The sequence below is a fragment of the Suncus etruscus genome, chromosome 9 (assembly GCF_024139225.1).
Source record: "Suncus etruscus isolate mSunEtr1 chromosome 9, mSunEtr1.pri.cur, whole genome shotgun sequence".
Classification (NCBI taxonomy): domain Eukaryota; kingdom Metazoa; phylum Chordata; class Mammalia; order Eulipotyphla; family Soricidae; genus Suncus; species Suncus etruscus.
This window is the reverse complement of record NC_064856.1, coordinates 33,589,185-33,606,995: the sequence shown is the minus strand read 5'-3', so window position 1 is coordinate 33,606,995 and position 17,811 is coordinate 33,589,185.

The window sequence follows — 17,811 nt, the reverse complement described above, 5'->3', positions numbered from 1 at the left end:
CTTCAAATCCTGGACTGATGTAGTGGTATCTCCATCCCCTGCGGTTCGTGAGGAGCAGAGGGTGAGTCAGCGAGAAGACTTGCAGCAGAGGCAGCAGCTGCACCCCCACAGTCCACCTCTCAGCCAGAAGAGCACAGTGGTCCAATATGGAGTCTCTGAGCTTAGCAGCCTTAAGTTGGAACCATGGCTTGGTCACATGTTTCCTTGCACCCCAGGGGCGAGTTGGCTGTGATCAAGACAGCCTGCAATCTAAACCTGCCTGTCTCCAGAGCTGTAATGCTACTCTCTCCAAATTGTTTTTCTCCCGTTTGGGATGATATCCAAGTCCTTTGGAAAGGGGAGACAAAAACTCTTGCATCACTTCCTGCCAGAGGAGGCCTGGAGAGGTGCAAGGGTCCGTTTTCTAAGTGGCCTGCAGGGGGCGTCATGGACCAGTTCATCTGTGGTTGGAAGTGGAATTCTCTCACTGTGGGAATCAGAGAACTTTCAAGACATTTGTGCCCTGGCTCCACTTATCACCATGCTGAGACTGGGAGAAGGGGCTTCCTGTATGAAAAACTGCGAAGAACAGAATCTTTCCCCCACCCAACTATCCTTTCTTATTCCGGCTTCTGAAATACGGTTCTCAAGTAGGGTGAGGAAAAAAATAAAATCAGGTAAGCTGAAAGAAAACCCCAAGGATGCACTAATTGTGAACCATCCATGCTATGCTCTTCATCCCATCTTGTCTTCAAAGGGAAACCAATAGGGAGGTGGAGTTTTTACACAGGAGAAAACTGGAGACCAAAGAAGTCACAGAATTTACTAGAAGCAACAACATTTCTGAGTGAAAAAAAAGGCAAGAATGTCACTTGAATTTTGTGGCAGGGTTTTCCGGCACTGGGTTGTGGGGCTTTGTACCATATGGGTACTAGAGAAAGGGTTCTACTTTGTACATTTCATGATATTTTTGTGCTTTGTCCGTGGAGAAGGGCCTAGCCTATCTGGGTTCAGTTCTACATTTTCTCATGTAAATTTTGTTTGTTTGGGGTTGGGAGGGTGGGGCTAGCACACCCGGCAGTGCTCACGGCTTAGTACTGGCTCTGCACTTAGGAATTATTATTGATGGTGCTCAGGGGATCATTTAGGATATCTAGGATTGAGCCCAAGTCGGCCATATGCAAGGCAAATGTACCCACTATACTTTCTCTCTGGACCCGTATTTGAGCATTCCTGGGTGAGGCTCAAAGACCACTGCACTGAAATAAAAACATCAAAAGTCCCAGACTTGAGAAGTCACAAAACACTGCTCACCACTCCACAATGCCTCCGACATTTAAAGCTTGGAACAAAGTTCTTTGCTGAGCCTTGCCCTTTACTGGCAGTTCAGATTTGTTGGGTATTGCCAGGATGGATCAAAGACCATTGAGAACCCACGGACGGTGACAAACACTGTCCAGACAGGCCAGTCTTCTGGGTCCCCACCTGGAAGGCCAACCCCTCTGTTCCCAGATGTGTAGGTAAGGTTCATAATGAGGGCCAGAAGAACCATAGAGGCCATAGCACACTCTAACTCAGTAACCACTTTTCTGACCAGCCAAGCCATTTCTCCATGCAAAGCAGAATTAACCCAATCATAAGACTCAAACATCTGTTTTTGTGTGTTTGTTTTCTGTGGGGGACACATCCAGCAGTGCTCAGGGCTTATTCCTGGCTCTGTACTCAGGAATCATTCCTGGCGATGCTTAGGGAACCATATAGGATCAAACCTGAGTCAGCCACATGCAAGCCCAGATCCCTCCCCGCTGTACTATTGCTCCAATCTCATTTTAAATCCTTTTAAGTATGCATAGCCCTGGCATTTGACATCTGGGCAAAAGGGTTGGGGAGTGCATGGGGAAAAAGCGTCTCTAAAATCTTTGGGCTACCTGCCTGGTTCCCGTCCTGCTTGGCTGCCTTCCCTCAGACATGATTTTCAAAACACAGTTTTAAAAACATTTCCTCTGGGGAATTATAAAGGCAATCATGTTTTTGATAGAAAATTGTTGTGTCAACAGAAATGCATGAAAAACAAAATCACCCATTTCCCCATCAACCAGAGAGAAAGCAGTTTTGACAATGAAGTGTTTTTCCTACTTTCCCCAGCTCCTTGTGCTTGGGTACCACTTACCTTGGTAAATACAACTGGGCACAGCCTTAGAGAGTTTTCTTTTATGCATGTTCAATCACACATCGCATGAGCAGCATTCACCCATGTTTGCAACTAAAAAGTGGAAAGCCTGAGTTTTAATAACTACCTCATCATTTATCCCATATATGATTGTAACATTTCTTCATTGCTCCATTGGTGAATGGTCTCTGGTGTCCTTCCCTATTTCAAGCCACATTTTCCCCAAGGAAATGTACCTTTTCCTAGGTAGTGTGTCCCTTGCCTACCATTCAAGCAAATTTGGATTTCCCATCAAATTTCTTTAGACATTTTCATATTAGAAAATCATAGGTATGATCTCAGCTGAGAAGTAAAATTCATGCTCTATTGTAAAAGTCCAACCCTTATAGGGAAGCTGAATAGTCTTGTGTTGAGATTTGGGGTGACCCCAGTGAAAAATCAACCAACAAAGAACTTTCCCTTGACTCTCTCCCCACCCCTCATCTTTGGGGACCTTTGTGTTCCTTTCCTCTTAACTTCAATTCCTGTCCCTTTCCCTCCCATTTCTCCCCCAAGATGTTGTAATCTTGTTTTCCATCTCACAGCTCTGCTGAGACAGCCCTTGCAAAAAGCCAACTGCATATGTTTCCAATTAGCTTTTAATTGCACAAGTGATGCAGAAATGCATATTCTTGGTTAATATAATTAACAGCTTAAAGATAAAGGTTAAAGTCTCTGTAAACCATCAATCCCAGATCTTGGCAACTTTCCCTTGGACAAGGGTGATATGGTTGTGTGTGTGTGTGTGTGTGTGTGTGTGTGTGTGTGTGTGTGTGTGTGTGTGTGTGTGTGTGTGTGAAAAAGAGAGAGAGAAGAGAGAGAAAGAGATCCATGCACTCATATGGAGGCACTGAGATCCTGTTTCTATATAAAAATATATATATATATATACTATCGGGCCGGAGATATAGCATGGAGATAGGGCGTTTCCTTGCATGTAGAAGGACGGTGGTTCGAATCCTGGCATCCCATATGGTCCCCTAAGCCTGCCAGGATCAATTTCTGATCATGGTTAACCATTGAGCACTGCTGGGTGTGACCCCAATATATATATATACATACTATGGGGGCCAGAGCAGTGCCTGCGCTAGCCTAGGACGGACCACGGTTTGATCCCCCGGCATCCCATATGGTCCCCCAAGCCAGGAGCAATTTCTGAGCACATAGCACAGCCAGGAGTAACCCCTGAGCATCACTGGGTGTGGCCCAAAAACCAATAAATAAATAAATACTATGTACCCTCTCTTTTTTGTCACTGATCCTCAGATTTTTGCAGTATAGTATGCCATGACCATGTTTTATTTACCTGTGACTTAACTCTAAGGATGGTCATTCCATGAACTTCATCACTACCCCATTCTTTCCTCATCTCTCTGTGCCTGCAGTGAGGGGAACTTTGTTTCACCAAGACAGCTCAGATACTGTCAATTATGTCTCCAGACATATGCCTCCTCCCATCTAGGGCATTGCCCCATTTTATTGTTTTGAGTTTGAGGTAACGTCCAGCAGAGTTCAGAGCCTACTCTGTATTCAAGAATTTCTCACAGTGGTGCCCTGGGACCATGTAGTGCTGAAGATTGAATTCTACATGCAAAACCTGAACCTCATCCTTATAAGCCATCACCCCAACCCATGAATTTTCCCCCAAAATTTCCCTCAACAGCCTCTTTCTTTCTCTCATGTCAATAATTTGTTTCTATTTTCTGGCTCCTTTCTGTGTTCCTTCAATCTTCAGCCCAACCCTTCCAAATACCCTTCATAGCCTTGCCCACTATTTCCTTTGTCCTTCATGGGCTTCTTCGTTTTCTCTGCCTGGGTGAGCTTGTGCACCCCCACAGAACTGGTAGGACCAACTAATCCCGGGGTTCTACACCACCAAGGTCCCATTCAGTTGCAGGTCAGGTTGCCTTATTGGAATCTACATGTGATGCACACAGTTTTCTAAAGAGGATATAGAACTCTAGAAATATATGCAGATGCTCACATTGTATGAACACTGGGAATTAATGTCAAAGAACATTTATCCTGTGTGGCCTTCAGAGTATTCTGAGGAAAATTCTACAAGGCAAATCCAGCTGGAAAATGCTAAATGGGCAAAATGTCTTAAGTCCACACAAAATGACTCTGAGGTCAGAAGACATCTAAAAGGGCTGGAGCATTGGCTCTGTTATAAGGTTGCTCTGGGTCCCCTAGTTACTATCAGGAGGGACACACAACAAAGAATCAGGACTAGCCACCAAATACCTCCAGGTGTGGGCCCCCCCCCAAAAAAAGAAGAAATCCCATTCCATTCCAGAACATTCTCATTTTAGAATAGTTTCCCTATGAGACAAAGAGAAAGGACAAGGAAAAGAAAGGATAAGAACCTATGTCTCTCCCAATTTAGAGGGTCTTCCTAGCACCATATTGCTCATAGAGCCAGGTTATCCTACAGTGGAGGCAACATTATAAAATTGAATCCAACCCTAACCAATCACCCTTCATCTGAGCATTCAACTATTGGACTTTCCTTCAGAGATCTGCCAGATCAGCTATGCAAGTCTGTAGCCTTCACAGAATCAACCAGTTGGGACTCAGGAATAACCATGTCCTGAGAAACTCAAGTCCTTTTCTTTACATCCTACTTCCTTACCTCAGCCACCTCAGATACACTTGTAGTTTCTGGTTCCCAAGAAATTGGCAACCTCTGAACCTCAGGCTACAATTCAACCTGATAATGTGCATATAAAACCCAGTGGAGTCAGACTATCTCAACCCACAACCCTCCCTCACTTCCTCCCCTTCTTTAATTCTGCCCCAGTAATGGCCGACTCATCAAATATTTGCCCAACCAACACTAAGAGCATGAGCTTTCCATCACTTAAATCAAGGGAGACACACTTCTTCACAGAGTTCTTCCCTTTGGCTCAATAAATCTCTTTTCAAATCGCTAATAAAGTTGAGCTTGCTCTTGACAGTGTGTTGGGGTTTAAGAAACTCCTGCTGATGGTCTTTAGCTCTCAGGAGAATCCTCTGTGCTCTGATTCTAATAGTGGGAGACAGAGCTACTGATGGACAAAGTCTCACACACTGAAGCCCCAGGAGACACAGTCAGCTTTACTCACAGTTCTAGAGATGCCACACAAACACACAGGGGCATGATCTGACATAGACACAGACAGAAATATACACACATATATACACACATATGCATACATAAACCCATACAGAGATACAGGCAAACATACAAAGACATGAAGATACATGCATAAATATACAGATACACAATGACAGCACATACCAATATTCACACAGACACATAAACCTCTACAGACAAACACAATGAGACACGCAGAGACACTTATATAAGAACGTTAACTTGTCTGGAGAGATAGTGAAGGAGTAAGGCATTTGCCTTGCATGTGACAGACCCCAATTTGATCCCAAGCAATGTATGTGACCCCTGAATCTGATCATATGTGTCCCATGAGTACAGAGCCATAAGTAGGACCTGAGCAACACAGGGTGTGATACCTCAAACCCACCAAATCCACCAAACCTTGCAAAAGAAAAAGAAAACTGAACTAAATGTTGTGCCTCCTTTGCAAGTAGAAGTGATCTTGTGCCACAACACTGGCCAATAAGATGTCAGAGTCTCTTGGTGGAAACCCCAAACTCCTTGAAGAGGAAAGCAGAAACAAAAACCTCCAGTGACCCTTTCTCTCTCCCAACTCCCATCTGAAAGACTATGGAAATATGGGGGAGCTCCACAAAGTCTGGTCTAAAATGCAAATGACCCCCACTGGATTCCTGGAGGAATCCTTGGATTCCTCATGCATGAGGAAAATATTTCATATAGTCTAAAAACTTGTTTAGACCAGATTGAAACTGGGTGTTCTTAGAAGCATACAAACGGGCCCGGAGAGATAGCACAGTGGTGTTTGCCTTGCAAGCAGCCGATCCAGGACCAAAGGTGGTTGGTTCGAATCCCGGTGTCCCATATGGTCCCCCGTGCCTGCCAGGAGCTATTTCTAAGCAGACAGCCAGGAGTGACCACTGAGCACTGCCGGGTATGACCCAAAAAAAAAAAAAAAAAAAAGAAGCATACAAACTACTTTCATAGTCAAAGTTACACTGAACAGTGTGGCTGTGTAGGGGACAAATGTATGCTCATTGGTTTTCCCACTAAAATATCACAGGACTGTTAATTCATATCTTCTTCATACTATCTCAGAATTTGTGCCTTTTGGCACAAGTACCATCTGCCATTAAATTAAGAAACTTCATGTAAACCCACAGTATGAATTATTTATTTATTTGGTTTTGAAGTCATTGGCAGCACTTCAGGTATGTATAACAACTTCTCTCTCAGGAATTACTCTTGGTGTTAGTAAAGGGACCATATAGAATGCAGGGAATTGAACCTGAGTCAGCAACATGCAAGGCAAGTATGTACATTTATCTGCTGTACATTTACCTCTCCTGCCCCATACTTGAACTATTCTTGTTTTGTTTTGTTTGGGGACCACACCAACTGAGCTTAGGGCTTATTCCTGACTCTGTGTTCTGAGATCATTTCTGGAAGGCTCAAGGGACCATATGGACTGCCCAGGATTGAACTTGCAAGATACAGTCTACCTGTTGTCCTTTCACTCTGGTCCCCATTAAAAAATGTGTTTGTTTGTTTGGGTTCTGCAACCAGTAAAGCTAAGAGATTAGTCCTATCTGTCTTAGGAGACCAGATGTAGTACTGGAAATCTAACCATGGTTGGCTGAATGTATGGCAAGCACTGTACTACCTGTCCATTACTCACTTCTCTATCTCTCTGGGCCCCAACCTAAAGCAATTAAACCCAGGTCTTTATTTACACTTGGTACTGGAAGCTAAGTACCTTTCCCCACTGGGCAGGCCTCCATTTTCCACTCTTTTCTCACTGACTCCACTTATTTTTTTTTTTATAAATATCTTTAAGCATCACAATTACAAGCATGCTTGTAGTTGGGTTTTAGTTTAATATATATAAATATATATTAAATATTAAATATATTATATATTAAATATAAATAGATATTAAGAACACCCCCTTCACCAGTGTAACATTCCCACCACCAATGCCCTCCATTTCCCTCCTCGCCCACCCCTTGCCTGTATTCAAGACAGGTATTCTATATCTCACTCACTACCATTGTCATGGTATTTGTCTCACTGACTCCTCACTGACCTTCTGGACTTTTTTAGAATCTCCTGAATAATCTCTTGAAGCAAAATTACATGTCCAGTGGTAATGAGCTTCCAGGGTCAGTACTGGGGATGCCAGACTAAGCAGGTCATTTTGTTGTGAGCTGAATAATCACTCCAAGTCCCATTCTTCTGCTAGCTTCTGCCTGAGCATGGCCTGGCCTAGGCAGAGCTGAACATTACTCATGGTCTGGCTGAGGCTTTAGTACTCTCGGGGACAGTGTGTGTTCTAACTGCTCGCTCTCTGGCAGATTGCTCAAATACCATCAAGGTGAAATCAAACTGACCTGGCACCCCCTGACTCCTTTGCCCCAAAGGTCTCCTTAGGAGCCCTTTCTTTGCTCTTCTGGAATCTGCTTCTCTGAGAATATGTAATGAGGGGCTGTTTCCGGATGATGCTTTTCTCCAGCCACCCCTGGAGACTTTGTCACCTCCTTGGGAAAACTACATGTCTCTTACCTCCTGTACCACAATTGCTATAAGCCAGAAAGCACTGGAACTGCTTTCCCAAACTGAACTGGTTTCCATCATGCTTCCTGATACCTCCAGATAACTTGTGAGCATTTTGTTCCCCACCCCCCAACTCACAAGAACCCCATGGGATTAGGGGGGTAGTACCATCCCGCAGGAATTTTTAATTAAGAACAAAATGCTTCTTTCCAAAGGCATCAGCTGGAGGGATTTCTTTTCCATATTTGGTATTATGCTTTTACAATAGTATTAATGATTCTGGATTTGATGTATGTAGTCACCGCACCTCATACTCCTCAAAATGCTCAAGACTTTCACGATCTTATATTACTTCCAGTCTGCTCCACCTTCTCTTTTGACTTGGTTATCTTATATTTATAATTGAAGACACCAGTTTGGGCATCATTTGATATTCCCTATTCCCTTGTTTTCTTTCTCTCTATATACTGCAGATGAGGCCACTCGGGATTTGTCCTTCTCTCTCTGATTTATTTCCCTTAACTTGATACCATCCAGTTTTAGCTAAGTGGCAGTGAACTGCAAAATTTCATCGGTTTTTATAACTGTGTTCTGTTCCATTGTATATTTATACTACAACTTTAGGGAGAGAGCTTCGAAGCCACACCTAGAAATATTCAGGTGTTTAATCTTGGTACCGCACTCAGGAATTATTCGTGATAGTGTTTAGGGGACCATTTAGGATGCTGGAGCCAAACCTAGGTCAGTCATGTGTGAGGCAACTACCTGCCCACTGTACTATCTCTCCAGCCCACCACAACTTTTTTCTGTTAATTTTTAAAACACTAGTTTACAAAGTTGTTTATCATAGAGTTCTTTCAGGCATACAATGTTCCAACATTTACCCCAACAATGTCAGTGTCCCCTTCTCTCCATTAATGTCCTGAGGTTTCTTTCTTACCACCTGGTCTGCCCCTTTGGTTAGTATATAACAAATTTATCTCTTATTATTTGCTCCAAAAAAATCTTAAAGGAATGGCAAATGGAATAACCCAAAAAGTTCACAAAAGTCCATTTGTGATGTTTGCTGAATGATTTTAACCCATAAAAGATGTTTATTCATTATTAAAAATATATAAAATTCATAGTAAACTAGGAGTAGATATACCTTTCTTAATTTAGTAGAGGGCAACCATATGCCATTAGTGTATAACCATTAGCTAGTGCTATACTCAAAGTTACATGTTGGGAAGTTTGTTCTGTACTTTAGAGAAGCTAAAGTAAAAGTAAAGTTTTTGTTTGGGGTCCACACACAGCAATGCTTAGAAGTTACTCCTGGCTCTGCATTCAGGAACTACTCTTTTTTTTTTCTTTTTTTCTTTTTAGTTTTTGGGTCACACCCAGCAGCGCTCAGGGGTTACTCCTGGCTCTATGCTCAGAAATCCCTCCTTGGCACGATCAGGGACCATATGGGATGTTGGGTTTAAACCACCACCCTTCTGCATGCCAAGCAAACACCTTACCTTACCTCCATGCTATCTCTCCGGCCCCAAGGAACTTCTCTTGATAGTGCTTGGGGACCATATAGGATACTGGGGAATCAAACCCGGTTCAGTCACATGCAAGGTAAATGTCCTACCCACTGTGTTATCACTCCCACCTCTAGAGAAGTTCTTTTAACACTTCTTGCAAAACTGGTTTTAAAACTATGAATTCCCTAAGCTATTGCCCATCCAGGAAGCTCTGTATCATTCCTTCAAATCTAAATAATAATCTCACGGGATAGAATATTCTTAGTGAGTTGTTCATTTGGTTGAGTTTTTATACTATATTTTATTTTTATATATATTTTATACTATATTTATACTATATTTTTTGGCTCACAGAGTTTTGTCTGATAGATCTGCTGTACATCTATGGGTGTCTTTTGTATGTAGTTACTTTTTTAATCTTGCTTCTTTCAGTATACTGTCTCTGTCTTTGGATCTTATCACTTTTGTACAATGTGTCTTGACGTTTTCATAGTTGAGCCTATTTTCACTGGGATCCTTCAGGCCTCTTGAATCTCCATGCATATAATCCTCAACTCTGGAAAATTCTTATCCAGATTGCTGGTGAGTTCACAGATGAAACTCCTGTCAAGGAGGGCTGAAGCTTTCAGGAGACTACCAGCCAAATGTTGGCTTCAGTCCCCTGAGTCTGAACTCTACCTGAAACCTGAGTGAACCTTGGACATCTGTTGAATGGCGAGCATCACTTGGCTACTCGAGGTAAAACAGTTTCTAAAAGCCTCTGGAAATCTCTGAATGTTTGCTCTGGTGGAAACATCACAGTAAATTTTGATGATGGAATCTTTAATTGTTCAACCTTTTTTTTTTTTTTTTAGCCTTTTTTTTTCTACTGCCAGGAATCAAACCCAGGGCTTTCCACCTACAAAATAAATTCCTTCCCATTGAGTCACTAGTCCAGCCTACTCCAGAAACTCTTATGTCTCTTAAGTTCTTGCAGCCTGGAGCTGAGCTGTTGTTACTCAATATTCTGGTCTTTGCCTCTGAATAATCCTGCCTATATCCAACATTTGAATAACATAGACACAAACAACTATTGATATTTCAATCTAGATTAACAACAACATCAACAAAAAGTTGGGGCCAGAGAGGTAGTACAAAGGTTAAGATGCTTGTTATTTGTGTGGCCAACCCCAGTTTATTTATTTTTTTAAATATGGAATGCTTCACAAATTTGCATGTCATCCTTGTGCAGGCAACCCCAGTTTAATCCCTGGCACTGCATAGGGTCCTCCCAGCATCACTAGAACTAATCCCTGAGCAAAGAGCCAGGATTAAGCTCTGAGAAGCACTGAATGTGGCCAAAAAGAAAGAAGAAAAAAAGCAAACATACCCAAATAAAGGAAGCTGTAGTCAGCACTGATCAATTAGCCACACTGCTAATGTGTAGTCATATGCAGAATAGCTAATAGTGACTCGTGATCATTTCACGGGACAACAAGGCATCATAAAAAGTTCTTAAATTCTTCTTGAACAGCAATGACCAAGAAAATCTGGGCCACCTGTGGCACTCCCTATTACACTTGCTGATGTCATCATTAATCGCAGCCTCTTACAGAACTAACCACAGAATGTTCTCCTCAGGGACTTGAATTCAATCAAGAAAATAAATTCAACCTCCATTTGCACTACAGCCCTTTCCCAGAGCCTCTGGAGACCCCAAACCTTCTTCTGATGATCGAGCAAGCAATATCAGGAATGCTGCTTTTGTCACTCTCTCACCTGCTGAATTCAATAATTTCTGTTATAGGAACAAAACTCCAGGTGAAGAAACTGCCAATGTTCCCAAAGGGAAAGATGAACCAGGGAGTTATTTTTAGATCCATTGGGCATAAAAAAGAAAACTCATATCGGTCCTAAATTATGTCCATGAGTGATGCAAGACAGAGCATCCTCCACTGCCCCTAATAGGTCCTACACACACACCCCTTTACCCCAATTCCCACTTCAAGGGTCCTAAAGTGGCCTTCCAGGCTTTTGGCCGGCACCACCTCGCTTGCTCAGCAGAGGGCGCCTGAGCCCAACAGTCCTGGTGAACAACATTCACACTTCCCCAACACTAAGACTTTTGCTTATGGATTTTTTTTTTCTTTTTGTGAGACCGCCGTAACCAAAGGTGCCAGATGATACAGGTCACCATAAGGACCTGTTATCCAAACATGAGAGAAGAGTTGTTAGACCTGCACCTAGCCCAGGGCAGCATGTATTCACACCTCTCTTAGCTAAGCCCAGCAACTACCCAGCCACATCACTACAGAATTATTGAGAAAGCTGATTTAGGGTCTGTGGTATATAGGACTGGGATAAGATGCTTATCTTGCATATAGCTGACCTGGTCTCCTCACTTTTGTTGAGTCTTTAATAAGAGGGGTCTGGTTAGCTTATGTCTCTAGTATGCTAGGTGTATGTAGATGCTGCCTAGCACTGGCTTGTGTGTGTTGACCAAGGAGTGTATGCTGCTATTCAGTAACAATGTGAACTGATACCTGAGTATGATGACTAGTACTAGGACGCTGACCAGTATTAGTGTGTGTACTAGTAGGTTGGAGTATGTTGATTAGTTCTATATAGCTAAAAGATACTCTCAGCCCATTGATATAGACAGATAATCCTTAAACAGGTATGAGTGATGATTATTATAAATGATAAATAACAGATTTAGATGAGACCCATGATGAATTACTTATAGAGAAATAATAAATGGATAAGCCATGACAAGTAGATGAGCCCTGATAAATAGAGTTAGAGTCATGCTCCATGAGGCACTTGACAAGAATGAGGTGGAGAAAGTGTGATCAGAGGACAGGAAACAGGATGGTGACAGAGTAGCATGGGGATGAGAGTCTTGGCAGGGAATCTTCCAGAGCAGTCTACACCAGGGTCAAGTCTGTCTCCTCTCCACATCTGGCCTGGCTGCCTGGCAAACAAAGGTTCCAGTAGCAGTGATGCCCCACAACTGGCTGGCAAAGCGACAGGGGCTTTTAGCCAGGCAGGCAGCACAGGCCAGGACAGGCCTGGAGACAGGCCCAGAGGCAGGCCCCAGAAATAGGCCCCTGGAAATAGGCCCAGAAACAGGCCGGAAGACAGGCTCAGCTGCTGAAGCTGCAGCCTCAGGACAGGTTGATCTCCCGGGAGGGAGGGCCTGGGAATAGAAGGCTCCAGGCAGCACCTTGGACCTGCTTTCTTTTGCCCCGGGCTCAGCCCAGGGCTACCTCCTAGACATGCAGTATCACCATTGAAGTTCTGCTGCTCTGCAGATGGGCACCATCCAGCAATGGCAAAGTGGCCAGTTCCTGTCCTGTCCCCAAGAAAGCAGAACACATGGCTCAGCAAGAAACCTTGGTGGGGGCACCCCATCACACGCCAAATGCTAAAAGACTTTAGTTCAGGGACATGTGTGTGTGTTTGTGTGTGTGATGGGGAGGACGCATATATGCACCCATTCATATGTGTGCATACATGCCTGTGTGTGCATATGTGTGTCGTGGTGTGTGTACCTCTATGATTGAACACTTGCCTGACCATGGTGCTTAACTCAGCAGTTTAGTGACTCAGAAGCTGAGTAATGCTGAGTCACAAGCCTGCTGCTGCTTCAGCTGCCTCCCACCCTCCCCCACCTAGTCTGACCACAAACCCTGGGGTGACCCTCCCTACAGATGAGGGTGACCCTTCCCCCGTGATCCCTGGGGCAGCTATAACATGCCCACACCCGGCCTTCCGGTCAAGAGAGCAAAAATCTATCCCTGATCAAGGAACCATCAGATAAACATACCAGGAACATAGCAGGAGGGTGGAGCAGGGAGAACATTCTTTGAAGCTCCTTCTATAGCAGAAGACAAAGCCCTGGGCTGAAGGAGTTTGGGCAATTAAATGCAAATCTTGCCCCTCCCAAGGACTCAGTCCTGGAGAACAGAGGCCTAAAAAAAGAGGAAGATACTTTGTCAACTAGGGCTCTGGGTGCTGTCTATTACCCCAGAACTACCCCAGTATAACAACCCAAAGTTGTTGACTCTCCCCTTAGTTAGTAAACACATACTTAAGCAATTAGGATTGAGGGGTCATAATAAAAGTATCTGTCAGTATCTGTATATAGGAAAAGAGAGAAAAAGAGAGAGAATACTGTGTCAAGCAAAAGCAATAAGATATTGGTAAATCTAATTCTCCCAAGTATACAGGCAGTCTGATTTCTATCTCTGCAACTTTTATGATAACAGTGAAATTATTTTTACATAAGAAAAAGTATTTCCAGAGCTCTGGACAGAACTTTAATGATAAGCAGAACATTCATGTTTCATCAAGATGAATACACACCCCAGCTATCCAAACTTATTCTTCCTTCTTATAAAACCAGTGTTCTGGTTGATCCCCAGACAGTTCAGTGGTGTGAAGGGAAGCATCTTCAACCCAGAATGTTCCCATGAATTTTTTCCCCTAAGTTTCAAAGAACCACAGCCAGTCGTTTTAAGAACAAAAAAGTCCATCATCATGCCACTGCTGATCACTTCAAATTTTCTATTGCCCCCGGAAGGAAACCCAAGTTTGCCTGAGTCCCTCAGAGTCACAGAACATGAGTTCTCTGCTCATCTGTTGAACGTCACCTTAGGGCCCACTTTTCTGTCTGCCCCAGGGCCTTTACCTACATTTCCTGCTCCTCATCCCCTCTGGAAGCTGCCCTCCCTTCATCTGCTTGTTAAACAGTGCCCACTGACTGCCTGTTCTTCACACAAGTGAGGCTACACAGAATGTTGTGGGGTTTTTCTTATATTTGATTATCTCTCTATTTTTTTTTAATTTCTGTGTTGGGTTTTTTTTTTTTTTTTTTTTGCTTTTTGTTTTTGGGCACCTGGTGACGCTCAGGGTTACTCCTGGCTATGCGCTCAGAAATTGCTCCTGGCTTGGGGGACCATATATATTTATATTTATATTTATATACAAACATAATTTTTATTTAAGCACCATGATTACAAGCATGGTTGTAGTTGGGTTTCAGTCATAAACAGAGCACCCCCCTTCACCAGTGCAACATTCCCACCACCAATGCCCCCTCTTCCTCCCAACCCTTGCCTATGTTTGAGACAGGCATTCTACTTCTCTCACTCATTAAGATAATCATGATAGGGGCTGGGAAGGTGGCGCTAGAGGTAAGGTGTCTGCCTTGCAAGCACTAGTGTAGGACGGACCACGGTTCGATCCCCCCCGGAGTCCCATATGGTTCCCCCCAAGCCAGGAGTGATTTCTGAGCGCATAGCCAGGAGTAACCCCTGAGCGCCAAATGGGTGTGGCCCAAACCCCCCCCCCAAAAAAAGAAAAAAAGATAATCATGATAGTTGTTAGTGTAGGTATTTCCTTGACTGCACCACTACTCTTTGTGGTGAGCTTCATATTGTGAGCCAGTATTTCCGGCCCTCATCTCTATTGTTTCTGGGTATTTCACAGAATGTTTAAAGCTTCTTTGCTGCTTCTCGGCATAGAGAGGTTCCTGAAGGCCAGAACCCCATTGGAACCTGTCCCTTTACTGGCACTTTACTGGGCACTTCTGTTCCCTCCTATTCTCAGGACAACCACACTTGGAGGTTAGGCTCATCTCTCACTTCCTCAGAGATTCTCTTATTTCCTTCTCTTATTTCTCTTATTTCCTCAGCTTTCTTTTTTTCATGGCACTTATTACTGTTTCGCTATGTATACACACACAATATATATATATATATATATATATACACATAAAGTATATGTGTATATTTGTGATTATTATTCTAACTCCCATACCTAACACCAATAATTGTGAATTTCAGGAGGGCAAAGAATGTATATATAAATACATATGATAATATATATAAATATATATATGGAGACCATACATAGGGGTACTCAGGACTATTCCTGGCCATTTCAGGGAACCATAAGTGATGCCAGGGATTGAATCAGGCCACATGAAAGGCAAGTGTTCTACCTCCTGTCCTATCTATCTCTCCAGCCCATATTTATACTTTTTATTTTAATTTTATCACCATCTTCTCACTAAAGTCAAGTCTTGCAATACAGATGCTTAAGAAACATTTCTTACATGAATTATCTGTGAACAAATGAGAAAGCCTGGAGACTAGACAGCTTTCTATCAATAAATGTGCAGAAGAACAAAAGTAAAAAACCTCAGTTGCTAGTGCTACAGATATTCCCTAAGTCATAGTAACTCAAAGAATTATTAATATAAGAATAGATAAATGACTGGGACACACCAAAAGGGGCCCATACAAATATGATCAGTTAAGTTTGCTAAAAGTTCTTTTTTGTTTGTTTGTTTTTGGATCACACCCAGCAGCGCTCAGGGGTCACTCCTGGCTCTACGCTCAGAAATCACTCCTGGCATGCTCGGGGGACCATATGGGATGCCAGGATTCGAACCATCGTCCTTCTGCATGCAAGGCAAACAGCCTACCTCCATGCTATCTCTCTGGCCCTGTTAAAAGTTCTTTTAAGGAAGAGATGATCTTTTCAACAAATCTTGCTGGAACAATTGGATAGCAATATGTGAAAAGAAACCTTCTATACATGTCAACATCACTAAAAATAAACACATTTTCTTTATCATAATGAATTAAATTAAGAAATAAACCTCGGGGCCGGGTGGTGGCGCTGGAGGTAAGGTGCCTGCCTTGCCTGCGCTAGCCTAGGACGGACCGCGGTTCGATCCCCCGGCGTCCCATATGGTCCCCCAAGAAGCCAGGAGCAACTTCTGAGCGCATAGCCAGGAGTAACCCCTGAGCGTCACAGGGTGTGGCCCAAAAACCAAAAAAAAAAAAAAAAAAAAAAAAAGAAATAAACCTCTCACCCTTCTTCTCAGTATCTACAAAATATGACATCATAATGGACTATAGAATTAATAGACCTAACTAGAAAAAAATAAACTTGTAAAACTTCTATAACATTCAGGAGAAAAGTTTTTATGACCTGCATTCAGCAAATACTTCTTAGGATACAAAATCATCCTTATAAAAGAAAAAGCAGATAATTTACCCATAACAAAAATTAAAAACTTGGTCTTCAAAAGATGATTCAGAAAGCACAAATGCAAGTCATAAATGAGAAAAAAAATTGCAAAGTTTGTATCTGATGAAAGATGAATCTCAAATAAAGAATTTTGTACAACTCAATAGGAACACTATTTGAGAGAGGGATTTGGGCTTCTCTCGACAGTGCTTAGAGCTATTCCTGACTTCATGCTTGGGGGATCATATCTGGAGGTGCTAGAGGGGTCGTGTGTACAAGGGATCAAACCATAGCCTGCCACATACAAGCACTTAATCCTATTCTATCGCTCCAGCCTGAAGACAATTTTTCTAATGAACAAAACTTCTAAAGCAACAACAAAAGATACAAAAATATCTTTGTTGAGATTTGAAACTTCAACATCATCTGTTCTTTGGGAAACATATTACAATGTCAATGAGCTATTACCTCAGCCACCTGTTTTTTGTTTTTGTTTTTGTTTCTGGGCCACACTCAGGATATGCTCAGGGGTTACTTCGCTCTGTGCTTAGAAATGCGGGAAGTAGGGCTGGAGAGATAGCACAACGGTAGGGCTTTTGCCTTAGACGCAGAAGAACGGTGGTTCGAATCCCAGCATCCCACAAATCCCAGCATCCCATATGGTCTCCTGAGCCTGCCAGGAGCGATTTCTGAGCATAGAGCCAGGAATAAACCTTGTGCGCTGCCAGGTGTGACCCAAAAACCAAAAAGAAAAGAAAAGAAATGCCGGAGGTCTGGGGCCAGAGCAATAGCACAGCGATAGGGTGTTTGCCTTGCATGCGGCCAACTCAGGACAGACCCCGGTTCAATTCCCGGCATCCCATATGGTCCAGGAGACTACCAGGAGCGATTTCTGAGTGTAGAGCCAAAAATAACCCCTGAGCACCACTGGGTGTAACCCAAAAACCAAAAAAAAGAAAGAAAGAAAGAAAGAAAGAAAGAAGGAAGGAAGGAGGGAGGGAGGGAGGGAGGGAGGGAGGGAGGGAGGGAGGGAGGGAGGGAGGGAGGGAGGGAGGAAGGAAGGAAGGAAGGAAGGAAGGAAGGAAGGAAGGAAGGAAGGAAGGAAGGAAGGAAGGAAGGAAGAAAGAAAGAAAGAAAGAAAGAAAGAAAGAAAGAAAGAAAGAAAGAAAGAAAGAAAGAAAGAAAGAAAGAAAGAAAGAAAGAAAGAAAGAAAGAAAGAAAGAAAGAAAAGAAATGAGGTCAACTATCACTCTAGCCCCTTCACCCACTTGTTTGAAATGGAAAAGTTCACTTTTCTCCAGGCCACAATGAAGAATGATCTAGCCAGACAACAGACATACTCTGCATATGTAAGAACCACAAATTAAAAATGACCCAATGTCATCTGAGGATGGGAATGAGCTCAGCTGAAAAGGGGCAGC